This window comes from Ochotona curzoniae, unplaced genomic scaffold (assembly GCF_017591425.1).
Source record: "Ochotona curzoniae isolate NIBS_2020 unplaced genomic scaffold, NIBS_Ocur_1.0 contig_1014, whole genome shotgun sequence".
Lineage (NCBI taxonomy): Eukaryota > Metazoa > Chordata > Mammalia > Lagomorpha > Ochotonidae > Ochotona > Ochotona curzoniae.
In genome coordinates this window covers 32,560,330-32,573,512 of record NW_024464920.1, presented here as the reverse complement: position 1 = coordinate 32,573,512, position 13,183 = coordinate 32,560,330, and the positions used below count along the sequence as shown (strand labels likewise).

Here is a 13,183-nt window from a genome sequence, read left to right as displayed (position 1 = left end):
ATTGTATTCAAGTAAATACATATTATATATAAATATGTATGTGCAGGTGCACATCTGTATGTGTATGAGTGTGTGTGTATGATTATGGATATAAATGCATGCAGTTGGCATACATTAAGAAACCAGAGTATATGTGGGATAGTAAGACCTGCTTTTAATTTGTTGGATTACATGACCTCTGTATATAAGTATATTCAATTCCAGAATACTTCCCTTTAAATTATTGGCTCTCTGGGACTTGAGCAAATTAGAGTTGTTGTCTTATTCTAATATTTTAATTACCTTAGCTTTCCCTCTATAGTTTGTATTTAAGATGTATTTATTTGTATTGCAAGTCGAAACAATGGAGAAATAGAGATCATCTGATCTCCGATTCTCTCCCCAAGATGATAATATCCACCAATGCTGGGCCAGACTTCATTCTGATCAAGCCACATACCCATGTGGGTAGGAGCCCAAACCCTGGCGTTACCTTCACTGCCTTCCCAGGTTGCCAACAGGAGGCTGGATCAGAAGTGGAGCAGCCAGTTTGTGAACTGGCACCCATATGGGGTGCTGATGATGCAGGAAACAGCCTAACCCATTACATCACATTCCTGGCCCTATTTTTTAATCCATTTCAATTGTTAATATTATTAAAATCACTTGGGAGGGTATCTATTTTCCTTTCCTATAATAGTTTGCATTGGTTGGCTTCCTGTTTAAATTGCATATAATCTTAAGAAATTAAAGAATTTGAAAGTAGTTAGCTGCATAAAAAGCTATAGTCAGTTATGTTGGAACTTGGAAAATTAGGGATATGCTCATGTAAACTTTTTACACTTAGTGATCATATTAATAAATACCAATTCCTTGGGCAGGCAGTTGGTGCTGTTGTTGAGTGGCCATTCAGGGTAGCTTGATCCACTGCTGTAGTGCCTGCATGTGAGTCCTGCTCCAGCTTGCTACTAGCGCGGATTCTGGGGAGCACCAGTGATGGTTTCTGTGTCCAGGCCCATGCTGTGTGTGCGGGACACTCACGTTGAGTTCTGCGCTCCCAGCCCACCCTCAGGTACTGAGGATTAAGTGGATGCTACCTCTGTTTTTCAAATTCAATGAAAATCAACAAGCACATTTTTAAAACAATATTAGTTCTTTTTGAAGATGTTTGAGGAGCTTTGTTTTAAAATAAGCGTAAAGAGAGGTAAGTAAAACTGGTACCTAAAAATAGATATTGGCATTTTCATTGTAGTGGGTTATTTGATGTTTTCTTTACAGATAAGTTAAACCTGGAACTCACTAGGTTTATGTCTTGATTTACAGTTTTAATTTGTTCCAAAAAAGCTGATATGTGTTAGTGGCCATTCAGGTACTTGATCCACTGCCTGTATGCCTGCATGTGAGTCCTGCTCCAGCTTGCTACTAAGCGCGGATTCTGGGAGCACCAGTGATGTTTTTCTGGGTCCAGGGCCCATCTGTGTGTGCGGGACACTCACGTTGAGTTTCTGCGCTCCCAGCCCACACCCTCAGGTACTGAGGATTAAGTGGATGCTAACCTCTGTTTTTTCAAATTCACTGAAAGCCAATACAAGCACAATTTTAAAACAATATTATTGCTTCTTGAAGATGTTTGTGGCTAAATGGGCACAACTGGAAACTATAATGCTAAGGGAAATGAGTGAATCCCAAAAGATTAGATACCACATGTTCGCCTTGATTTAACCTGTAATTTATTGTTTGGTTGTTTGTTATTTTTTGAACATGTCATTGATGCTGTCTCAACCCAGATGTTTCGAAGAATGGAACTTGCATTATTTTTAACATATTGTTTACCCAATACTATGTCAATTAATTCCATAATGTTGTATATTGAAACTGAGGCCTTGTTGGGGCTTTTAACCGACCGGATCTTTACTCTATTAGACCTATCTTCAGACCATAGAAGGTCTCCCCAAGAGGCCACTGAACTTATCTGGACAATAAGACGCTGAACTTTATGCTAGGCATGTGTTTGCAAGCAATGAATCTCAACTGAACTTGAACTATGGTTATGCAGCAAGGTGGAGGAATCCACCATGGGGGGAGGGGTATGGGGAGGGGTGGGGGGAATCCCCAGCGCCTATAAAACTGTACTACACAATACAGTGTAAGCAACAATAAAAAAAAAAAAAAAATTGTTATGTTCTGTTAACGCTTGCTGAAGGAACCTGTAAATTAAGGTTTTATAAAAGGAATGATATTTTTATGTTTAAGAGTTTCCCTTTTTTGGGTATGAATATGATGAACTTGTATTGCTGTGTGGCTCATTTGCTGCATCTGTGCTGAGTTGATGATTTCTATGTGTTTGTTACCCCTTCCAAAATATTTACTCTTGCATAAAACTTGCAAAAACCCCACGCTCTCAGGTTATCTTGCAACCACAAATACCTGATGAAGCTGAGCTCCAGATGGTGAAGGCCACTTTCCCGCCCATGCTGTATGTGATGTGTTAATATCCAATAATCTGAAACGTCATCGGCCATTCTTAGAAGTGCTGTAACTCACCAATAAATGGATGTTGTGCTTCTGAGGCTTCCAGGGAACCAGCAGGAGCTCTGGGTTGCATTTGGTTGACCTAGCCTATGATAAATAGATTGTGGCACTTTTCTTGTAGTTCCCTTGACACTATTTAAGTTAAAGAAATTAGAAATCAATCTGTAATACCTTAAAAAATCAGGCCGAGATTTGTCACAACATCATGGATAAGAGTCTGTTTTTACAGTACAGAACTGGCATTAGCCAAAGCAACAAAATGGCAGGGATAAAGTTGCGCATATTTGGCTCAGTGAGGGATATATATGGTGAAATTTCTCTGAGACCCAGCCTAGCAATTGGACATGTAGAGTTGAATCAAGTAAGCTGACACCTCCTCAAAATTTACAAGTATTTGTTTTGCACCTCCAAGATATGCATGTTCCAAAAACCGCTCCTGGAGTTGGAGTGACATTGTCAGTCATTTAACCTCTCAGCATCAGCTAAGATTAAGGTCTAGGAGACAGATAATTTTTCCTTTAGGCAAATGTTCCCTTAAGGCCATATGTCACAGCCATGCTCCACAAGGAGAGAACTCCACATCAGTCTGTCTTCCCCAACCCTTACCCCTAACCCCTGCAACACAATTGTATTCTGGTCCCAGTCGTCCCCTCTCCCTCCGGCCTTTGTCTAAAAGAAGAAACTGTTCGGCCTTATTTGTACTTAATGTTCAACTTCTGTATTGCTTTAAGAAATCTATCCACTACACTTAGGTAAGAGTGAAGGTGAGGTGTGTTTGAATAGTGGGGCAGGAGTTGGAGAAATGTGGTTTACAGTTCCTTACTCAACCACCAACTAGTATTTTGGAGCAAATAATTACATGTTACAGTGTGTATAGAATGGTGTACAAGTGGCGATATAATAATGACTCCTGAAGTAGCAAGAATAAAGTATGTTAATTGCCTGAGATGTACAGTCACTTTCTGTCAACCCTTGAAACTCCTTGGGAGTTTGAGAAATGAATTACCTTCCTTGTACTGGGAGAGTGCTTTATGTCAAATCACAGTCAGCCTTAGGGGTGTGTGACTGCCTTAGTCAAGACTGTGGCTTCTACAGCAACTTGTGAGTACTCCAAAAATTCTACCAGAAAGCCTTGTCTGAAATCAAGCAGCAAGGAGAATAGAAGGAGATACCTGTATTGATTTTATACCATAAAATAAACTAAGTTTCCTCATTCCAAGATGTGTGGATGATGGGGCGGATATGCCAACCATCTGGTGATACGATGCTGTGTGGGTTGTGTCAGTGGCTTTGGAACTCTGAGTAGGAGATGCTGGTGGCAGCAGTGGGGTGTTTGAAAGGCAGGGGAGAACCTTGAAGACACGTAGCTCCTCTCCTGAGTTGTTACCCAATCTTACCTTCATTTACAGAAGAAGAAAAAAAGTCTCAGAATGGTGTCAGACCTCTAAAATCACACCTCTGTAGGGCAGAGTCAAAGCAGTTTTGTTTTGTCTTGAGTACTAGAAATACTCAAAATAATAGTGTAAACAAAATAGATATTGATGTTCTCTCTTACACGAAAGGAATCCAAAGACCGACAGCCCATGTGGAGGCTACTAAAAAATTGGTGTGAGTTTTATGTAACAAAAATAGCTGTACTGATAGTCCACAAACTTGGATTTGAGTCCCAGCTGCCCACTTGGGCAGCACTGAGGAGCCATTTAGCCCCTTGGGACATCTATGTTCATCTGGGGCTCCACTGAGAAACAAAACCAGTAGATACGTATGCAGGGGGTTCATGCAGTATGGACAGTGAGAAGTCCCAAGATCAGTACAGGCAGCGAGCCTGTGACCAGCAGAGCTGATAGTGGAAGTTCCAGGCCAGGTGTGTTTGACATCCCAGCCTGAACACTTGCACACAAGGAGGGTGAATCCAGTCCTATCCAGTTGTTTATTCTAGGCAGGCTGTGGATGATGGGCCTTGGGGAGGGCAATCTGTTGTACTGATTCAGACACTCATCTCATCCTGAACAAACCCCAGAGGCGCGCTTAGAATATTCAGCTAAATATCAGGACATCCTGTGGCCCAATCAAATGGACTCACAGGAATTACCATCATAGCATCTGACAAGGCATCCAAGCATAGTGAAGAAGTCAGTACTATGTTACAGACCTAGTCCTTTGTGGCTGTGTCCCTGTGCCTTGGTTTTCTCATCGTATAATATGGAGATCATGATAATACCTTGTTCTCAGAGATCATACAAGAAGTAAGTGGTACGAAGACTGGCATATCATCCAACAAATAATTTTTGTTTTTTAATATTTATTTTCATCTACTTGAAAGAGTCATACAGAGAGAGAATGAGGGGGGGAAGAGAGAGATGCAGATCTTCTGTTGACTGATTCACTCCCCCCCAGGTGCCCGTAACAGCCAGGGATGGGCCAGGGCAAAACCAGTAACTCTCTCATGGAATCCCATCTGAATGACAGGAGCCCAAGCACTAGAGCCATATTATGCTGCTCCTGGAATGCATTAGCAGGAAGCCAGATCAGAAGCATAGAATAGCTAGGACTTGAACTGGCACTCCAATGTGACATGTAGGCTTCCCCAGTGATAGCTTAACCCAGTGTGCCACAATACCCACCACCCCAATAAATGTGTTTAATGGCTATTATGTCAAGCATTGCTAAATATACCCAGGAAATAGAAGATAAACCAGGGACTTTCACTCAGGGTGTTTACATGCCGGAGAGAATACTATAAGCAGTAAATGATATGGCAGACTAAGTGCTAATAGGAACATTAAAGCTGAGCTAATACAAATAAAACCGTCAGCATAGCCAAGGCTTCGTAAGTGTCAGTAGTGTCCTCGTCGGTGGAATGAGTGTAGTGATTACTGTGTGCCTCCCAGATTAGATGTAGAAGTAAGGGTGGCATTAAGGATCACCACAGGTGCACTCGACACCCATGGGAGACAGGGCAGCACTCCTTCTCTGATAGAGATTGCAGACATGTTCAGATTCTGAAATGTTAACATAGACTTTACCAATTGAGCATCCCTAATCCAAAACCTTTTCAGCACTGGCAGTCAAAAAAGGTCTCCCGTCTTGGGAGCTTCTCGGATTTTAGAGCAGTTCGAATTAGAGATGCTCAACTTGTGTATAGGCGTTCCATGAATACAATTTCATGCCAAAAGGGAGAACAAGCTAACTTCTCTAAAAAAGTCAAATCAATCATAAATGTTAACAGGACTGATTGCAGAAGTGAAAAAGGAAAAGCAGAGGATATGGAATGTAAAGGGAACATTGAAAACCAAAGTTGCTCTCATCAGCCCACTATATGGCTCATTATGAAACAAAGCTTCAGAATTCTTAACCCCTTGCAACACCAAAATCACAGCATTACACTGCAGATTTCAAAGTTCAAAACTGCAGATTCCACAGTCTTTGCCCTCTGTTAATATTTCTTCCCTTTGTGTAGGCTTTTCAGCATGCCCTCCGCATTTTACAACACTAATGGTTCACCACACTCCGCAAGCCAATCCTAACAGTGACAAACACAGATATCATGACAAATGCACAAGAAATTGATTGCTAATTGTGTATCATTGACTACCACACACGCTGTACGTCTGTTGCGTACACGGGTGGCCAGAGTCAAGGTAGTCCATCCTCCGTTCTGTTAAATCAAGAGGAAGAAGAACTGAAAAAATGAAGATGGATCCAGCCGTGCCGTGACGTGCTCGGTGGTCCATTCATTTCTCACAGCAGCCTTGTGAGGCAGGAATTCTGTCCCCTTGGCCCATCAGTTAGTTCCCCCTGGGTATCTGCTGAGGGAGGGGTGTGTTTGGGGAGAAGGGAGGAGGGTGTGTGGGGCCTGGTAGGATGGAAGCAGGCCAGCGTTTGGTTTAGTGCTCAAGAACTGCTTTGGGTGCCTGCATCCTTTAGTAGAGTGCCTGGGTTTGAATCCTAGCCCTGCTCCTGACTACAGCTGCCTGCTGCTGAAGACCCTGGGAGGCGATTGCTGCTCAAGTCGCTGGGTCTCTGTCACCCACAGGCAAGATGTGGATTGAGTTCCCAGCACCTGACTTCTTCCTGGATCCAACCAAGCGATCGTGGGCAAATGGGGAGTGAATGAGCAGATGGAAGATTTCTCTATAGTATCTTTTTACCTTTCAAAGGAATAATTTTTTTAGGAATAAAATATAGGTGAAATTCACCAAGTTTCACACTTATAGCACATTCTCTGATAATTGTAAAAACTTGATGGAACGTTCTGGACTGTTGTATGGCTTCATTTGTGCAGTTTTCCTTGTAAGATATATTCACTGAAGGCCCGGCTTGATAGCCTAGTGTCTAAATCCTTGCCTCACATGTGCTGGGATCCCATATGGGCACTGATTTGTGTCCCAGTTACTCTGTTTCCCATCCATCTCTCTGCTTGTGGCCTGGGAAAGCAGTAGGGAACGGCCCAAAACAAAGCCTTGAGACCTGTACCCACAAGGGAGACCCAGAAGAAGCTTCCTAGTTCCTGGCTTTGGATGGGTTCAGCTGCGGCCACTGCGGCTGCTGGAAGCATGGACCAGTGAATGGAAAATCTTTCCCTCTGTTCTTTCCTTCTCTTTGTAAATCTGCCTTTCCAATTAAAACAATTGTTTTTTTAAAAAGGTACATTCACCGCCTCCTTAACACGTAACCTCCCCACTTAGCGCTGAGGTTCTGTGCATCAGTAGTACCTGTTGGGTGTGAAGTCCTATCTAACTAAGGGACCCTTGCTTTTCTTCCTGCTGAGTGCCAGTTCAGCTTTGCCTGCCAACAGCAGGTGGAGGCTCTCTCTGTACAACCCTCAGGCTTCAGGGCCACGTGCATAGGAGTCGTCAGGAAAGCAGAGTAAATCCACTTGGGCCTCCGCTTGTCTTTGAAACGTTTATCTCTTTTAAATGTTAGAGTAAAAAGAGCTAATTATTTTTAGAGGGAATGTTTATTCTTTCAAGCCCTTTCTCTGGGTTCTGCCAAGAAAAGCTTTCTGGGCTGGCCGAGCCTCCCACAAGCAGGAGCGAATCTGTGTGTCTGGGGAAGAAAGATGCCTCAGGCAAGGTTGAAAAGTCAAAGAGCCCGAATTCTTGCTACCACCCATCGGGTCTTTCCCTGAGCCTCAAGGTTTTTGATATATATATATATACATTTTAGCTTTTGGTTAAGTATTTATTTTAGCTCAAGGGCATTTAGGTATTTGAAATATATATATTCCTGTAGTAAAGATGAAAATGCATTCATTGGGAATGGACTACAAAGATCTCTGGGTTTCAGAACAAAACAGTAACCCAAGAGAAATCAAGATGAAAAGATTTATAAAAAGCTCCTAAATTGGTAACTTTTTTGAAATACCTCCTTCTCCTGATGCCACCTGGAATACTTTTCTGACATTTATTTTATTTTTACAATTTTTTCTTCCTCTTTTTTTTTTAAAAATTATTGGAAAATCAGATATACAGAGAGGAACAAAGAGAGGAAGATCCTCTGTCTGATGATTCACTCCCCAAGCGGCCACAGTGGCCTAAGCTGAGCCAATTTGAAGCCAGAACCCGAACTTCTTCCTGGTCTCCCACACGAGTGCGGGTGCGGGGTCCCAAGGCTTTGGGCCGTCCATGACTGCTTTCCCAGGCCACAAGCAGGGAGCTGGATGGAAAGCGGGGCCATTGGGATTAGAACCACGGTCCATATGGGATTCTGGCGTGTTCAAGGGAAGGACTTTAGCCGCTAGGCTACTGGACTGGGCCCTTTTGTTCCTTTTTCTTCCCACCTTTATTCAAGAAACACAGAGGGAAAGAGACAGAGCTGATTCTGATCTGCTGGTTCTCTCCGCAGACTCCCACGGAAGTTAGGGTTGGGCTAGGAGTCAAGCTGGGATGGAGGAACTCAATCCAGAATTTCTGCATGGATGATCAGAACTCTATTACTTGAGCCACCATCTGCTGCCTCTGGGAAGCTGGAATTATTGTGGGGCGGGGAGGGGAGGCAGTTAATGTTTCTGTGTCAGGTCTTTGCTGTGCACAAAGAGAAATTCTTAATACTGGTATATGTAAGGCACATTTTATTCAGAAGGTGGGAAAGATACACAAACACACATGAGCTTGGGTTGCCCCACACAGAGTGGACCCCATCAGGAGTGGACAGTGGGCCAGGAGAAAAGGAGTAGGGGAGGAGATGCAGAGGGAGAGGGAAGGGGAGAAGGTAGAAGTGAGGGAGAGAGAGGAACTCCCAGCTCCTCCTCTCTCGGAGGGGGTAATCACCTGGCGGTTTTATGATACCTCCATAAAACTTCAGGTGGAACTTTACATATATATTTACACAGTACCTTCCCCCAGTCCCTGATAAAACAGGGACATCCCAAGAAAGGGAGTGTTTCACTTGACAAAGAGGATGGTATTAGCCCTGAAGCAGGAGCCCGTGGCTTACAGGTCCCTCCGGCCTCACAGTCGCATCTAGCTGCTTGCCTATCCCATATCAGGCTCAGGAGCTGAAGCAGGGCATCAAGCACAAGCATCCCAAAAGAGGACTCAGACATCTTAACTAATGTCTTAATCGCTAGCCCAGATGCCTGCCTCTGGAACACGTGATTTAAGAGCTGTCTGTCTAGGGAACGTGGGCTGAAAACAATAATTTCAGGGACTCTGAAGAAAACTTTCCGGTACAAACTTGATTTGTAGTTCCCATTTAGGACATCCTGCAAATTGGTGGTGCCTGCTGTGCCACAGTTCCTGCTTCAAGTTTTTATTTTGTGTCTGACTTGAGGATTTTTTCCGAAACAGTGTGTTGACATTCAAGTGATTGGAATGCTTTAGGGACTGACATCTTGGTCAGAATGGTGTTTTGTTTTTGTTGTTTTTATTGGCAATTAGGTTCTTGTCGGTGTTTACCATTACTTATCAAACGTTCATTTATATTACACATATCTATGTGTGTGAATGCATATATATGGTATAATTGTAGCATGAAATATATGTGGTGCTAGCCAAGGAGTAGAATACATTAAGGACATTTTCCTTGAATTTACTATGTGACATTGTACCGGAAATGACCATTAAAAGTTAAAAAAAAGTCATGAAGCAAATTGAGATTTCAGTTAATTCTGACAAAGAACCAATTCATTTAAACTTTAAGGCACCTGATTTTCTAGCTCCTATAATTATGTGATCTTAAACCTAACACAGGCTGATAAGGTTTTCGAACTGGGTAGGCCTTTAGAAATGATCAGATTTACACCCTAATTTCTTAAAAATATCACCCAGGGAGATTTAGTGGTTCAGTCAAGTCTCCCAGCTAAGTCATGCCTGGGTGGGAACTGAAACCTGGGTTTCATTTTCATTCTGATTAGCCAGTGGGTTTCTGCAAAATGTGCACCAAGCCACTGTGTCAGGTGCGCCGGATGAGGCATGACTAGGGCAGGAGGCGCTTGGTCCAACAGACAACAGGACAGCTAACCATGATGAGCTCTCTCCGTTTGGCCGGTGCAGCTCCGGCCATTGTGGCCATTTGGGAAGTAAACCAGCAGACAGAAGATCTTTCTCTGTGTCTCCTTCTCTGTAAATGTGCCTTTCCAACAAAAGTAATAAAATCTATTTGTTTGTCTTTTTTTTTTTTTAAGATATACTTAGTTTTATTGGAAAGACAGAATTACAGAGGGAGGGAGGGATAGACAGAGAAGTCTTCCATCCCTGGTTCACTTTCAGATGACTGCAGGCTGAAGGTAGGAGCCTTAACCTCTCTTTGGGTCTCTCATGTGAGTGCAGGGCCCAAGTACTTTCCCAGGTGCCTTAGCAGTGAGCTGGACAGGAAGTCCAGAACTCAAACTTGGGACCATATGGGATGTCAGTGCTGGGAGCAGTGGCTTAGCTCAGATCCTATAAAATTCTTGGGTAGCACAGCCCTGGGTATCCACCAGAGTCCTGGGATACTGAAGGACAACTGTTACATACCCACAGGCTGCTCTGGCCAGGGATTTTGAAGTCCAGAGAGGGGTGGGAGCAAGGAACGCTTTGAGAGCTGAGAAACACTGCAGATAGGAAAAGGACCGACAGGATTTTAGCAATAGAAAAAATGAAGGCATCATGGCCAAGGAGCAGTGTAGACCAAGGCCTAGAGATGGGGAAGCTCAAGGTACCTTCACAGAATGTTCCGTTTGGAACCATATGGTGGGGAGAAAGGAAGACCCCGAAGTTGGACAATTGCAGGGCAGTTATCAGAATGAGATGGCAAAGCTCATCGGCAGCAGAGAAAAAGCTTGGCGTCTCCCCAAGAGCAGTACGAAGCCTGGAAAAGCTTGCTTACACAAAGGAGCAATACGTGGAGTTAAGAGGTGGCATTTGGCTTCATGATTGAGTGCTTGGGTGGGATTCCTGCATAATACTTTGGAGGTCACGTTCTGGTTCATGGTCATGTTCATGGTGACTCTACTGTGACAGATTCTGTTGAGTAGCTGGATGATGGCTCAGGTTGTTGGTTCCTGCCTCCTGTTCAGGAGACCTGGATTGAATTTCCAGCTCTTAACTTGGGTGCTGGCCCGGCCCAACCATTGCCAGCATTTCAGAAGTGAACTGGCAGTTGAGAGCTCTTTGTCTCTCTCTGTGTTTTTGCCTCTCACATGAATAGGAATTTTAGAAAAATAAATAAATGGAATAAGAGTACTGCATTTGAAGTATAGAATATTTGTGCCTATTTCCAAACCATTTTTCATCAGGGAAAAAAAAAAAGGATTCCATAGCAACTCTTCCATCTTAGTTGATGCTACAGTTCTAATTGTGTGGAGCTTTCCTGATTTTTTTTTTTTTTAAAGATTCTAATTATCAGGCCTATGGCAATAGCCTAGTAGCTAAAGTCCTTGCTTTGCATGGGCCCGGATCCCATATGGGCACTGGTTCTAATCCCAGCAGCCCCACTTCCCATTCAGTTCCCTGCTTGTGGCCTGGGAAAACAGTTTAGGACGGCTCAAAGCCTTGGGACCCTGAGACCCATGTGGAAGACCTGGAAGAGGCTCCTGGCTTCGGATTCAGCTCAGCTTCGGCCATTGCGGCCTCTTGGGGAGTAAAACAAAGAATAAAAGATCTTCCTCTCTGTCTCTCCTCCTCTCTTTCCAATAAAAGCGTATAGATCTTTAATTAAAAAATAAAATACTAATATAACAATAGTAAAATCTTTTTAAGAAAGATTACAGTTATCCTGTGTCCTCAGTTTTAATATTTCATAAACTAAACCTGTGACCTAGGTATCTGATACTCATGTGTGATGTCGGAGATGTGAGGAATACTGGCCTGAAAATAATTAAGTATTTAAAACTGCAAGTGACTGAAATTCTAGTCAATTCGGTGGCTCTTCATTATGCATGAGCGTTCCCCTCCCTCACTGCCACCTGCCAGAGACTTTCCCTTTGCCAGTGTACTCAGTGGAGCCCCACTGATGTGTGCTCCGTGGGTCATCTCTTGAGCATTTTTTTTTCAGTAGCTGATACTTGCATATCAGCTCTGGAAGACTTCCTGTGAAAAGACCTTTTGAAAAATTAGGACTCTTTTGAATGTCGTGCTGGATCACCAGCTGGCTTTCTGTGTTGGAAGAGTTGGGCAAGGATTAAGTTGCTTTGGTGCCCAGCTCCTTTACTCGTTAAGACAAAGCCCAACCCTCTGTTCCAGTCACTCAGGTGTATGAGAATAAGCCAGTGGGCGTGGACTCTGAAATACTTCTTTAGTATTTCTAGTTGCCATAGAGTGGCTGGCTTATAAGCCGTTGCAATCTGTTTTTCACACTTCTGGAAGTGAGGAAGTGTAAGAGCAGTGTATGGACAGAACAAGTTTGTGGTGAGAGCCTGCTTCCTGCCTCAGAGACGGCGCCTACCCTGGCGCAGAAGAAGGAGCTAGCGTCTCTCTTACTGGGGCACTAATCCCATTGATGAGGGCTCTGCATCCTTGGCCTAATCACCCCTGGTATGGCCCCCAATGTCACCGTGGGAGTTAGGGCTCCATCCACCTGCACTCAAACCACACACAGCAGATGTGAGGATAGAAGGGCAGGGGATTTAATAGTAGCCATCGCATTCTTTAAGCAGTCACCGTAGTGCTTGATGTGTATTTGTTATGGCTTTCCAGCCTCCTGGTGGTAAGTGTCCTGCAGTGAGCGCCACAGCTGCCTTGACTGCACCTTGCCCTTGAACGTGCATGTTTGCATCTTCCCTAGCCAGACCGGAAAAATCTTGTACATCTTTTCACACTGGTTTGTTTCCGATTTTCACTCTAAGCCTGACCAAAAGCTCTCAGTAGCCCCATGCTGCAGCCCAATTACTTTGTTTTGAAATCTCCTCTACCCTGGTCCACCATTTTCAACTTTTGGCTTAGCACAAGGTTTATAGACCCTGGACATGATACAGGTCAGTTCTTTTTTAGATTTATTTTTTTTTTTTATCGGAAAGGCGGATATACAGAGAAGAGAGACAGAGAGGAAGATCTTCTGTCCAATGATTCCCTCCCCAAGTGAGCGCAACGGCCAATGCTATGCCAATCCGAAGCCAGGAGCCTCTTCCAGGTCTCCCACGCGGGTGCAGGGTCCCATGGCTTTGGGCCGTCCTAGACTGCTTTCCCAGGTCACAGGCAGGGAGCTGGAAGGGAAGCGGGGCTGCCAGGATAGAACCGGCACCCATATGGGA

At 43.8% G+C, this 13,183-nt stretch overlaps 1 protein-coding gene across 2 annotated transcripts in view; it reads left to right on the top strand.

The window, feature by feature from the left end:
• Positions 1-13,183, top strand: part of SRGAP1 (SLIT-ROBO Rho GTPase activating protein 1) — a 243,859-nt gene that overhangs the window by 142,118 nt on the left and 88,558 nt on the right. The window lies entirely within an intron of this gene.